Genomic DNA, 1,046 nt, shown 5'->3' with positions numbered 1-1,046 from the left:
GCTTGCCTGGTACAGAGCCAGAGTCGACAGGGACACTGCCTGACACTCTGGGCGGTTCAACGCTGTCTGTTGCGGTCAGATCGACAACGTCCTCATGTAAACGAGCTGGTGGATGGTCACAGAAAGCAAATCCTGAAATCATCCTGTGAGGAGCAACATGATATGGCAGTAGGGCTGATGTGGTAATTGTTGATGGGAGGCTGAACGCTACTACTGGAAGTCAGAATGCGAATGCACGAATCTCGCCTCCCTTGATACGGAATATACCCCACTCCCAGGACCTAAAGGTCTTTAGTTATGAGCTTCTAACGGTGAACTGTACGAACTGCTTCTGATCGGAAGACCAAAACCGTTTCGGTGATTCACTTAGTTCAGTTCAGTCTCCAGTTCCGATTCTCCCATCCCTTGACACTTATTTAGACTTACTACATAACTTATTACACATTAATTATCCTGAGCTAAGTATTTTATATACATCTTAAGAATTAAAATTGTGAGTTATTAAATAAGTCGCCAACGGCCTTGCCGCAGTGGTAACACCGGTTCCCGTCAGATTACCGAAGTAAAGCGCTGTTGGGCTTGGCTAGCATTTAGATGGGCGACCGTTCGGGTCTGCCGAGAGCTGTTCGCAAGTAGGGTGCGGTCAGCTCATGTGAGAACAATTGAGGAGCTGCTCGAATGAGAAGCAGCGGCTCCGGTCACGAAAACTGACATCGGCCAGGAGAGAGTTTGTGAATCACATACCCCTACATATCCGTATCCAATGAAGCCTCTCGTCTGAGAATGACACGGCGGTCGCTCGGTACCGTTGGGCCTTCCGAGGCCTATTCGGACGGAGAGTTTCATCAAATAAGAACGAGTTTTTCCTTTTTCCAGAAAAAGCAGATCAACGCTCTTTGTGACAATGAGAATAATTTAATCTGTGGTGGTTCCTACTACCCAGGTTCGCAAGTACAGATCTGGGGTAAAATTGGAAGTGCTCAGTGCTCGTTTCATAACGAAAATATTGCATGCAGAAAGTTCTTAGAAATATGCACACTAGGTTT

The 1,046-nt window shown here is 46.7% G+C and overlaps 1 pseudogene; it reads left to right on the top strand.

Moving 5' to 3' along the window:
• The first annotated feature begins 512 nt into the window (after window positions 1-512).
• LOC124557582 lies at window positions 513-631 on the top strand (annotated as a pseudogene).
• Window positions 632-1,046: the final 415 nt, after the last annotated feature.

This window comes from Schistocerca americana, chromosome X (genome assembly GCF_021461395.2).
Source record: "Schistocerca americana isolate TAMUIC-IGC-003095 chromosome X, iqSchAmer2.1, whole genome shotgun sequence".
Taxonomy (NCBI): domain Eukaryota; kingdom Metazoa; phylum Arthropoda; class Insecta; order Orthoptera; family Acrididae; genus Schistocerca; species Schistocerca americana.
Note: the sequence above shows the minus strand (reverse complement) of the source record. Positions and strands in the feature narration are given on the sequence as shown.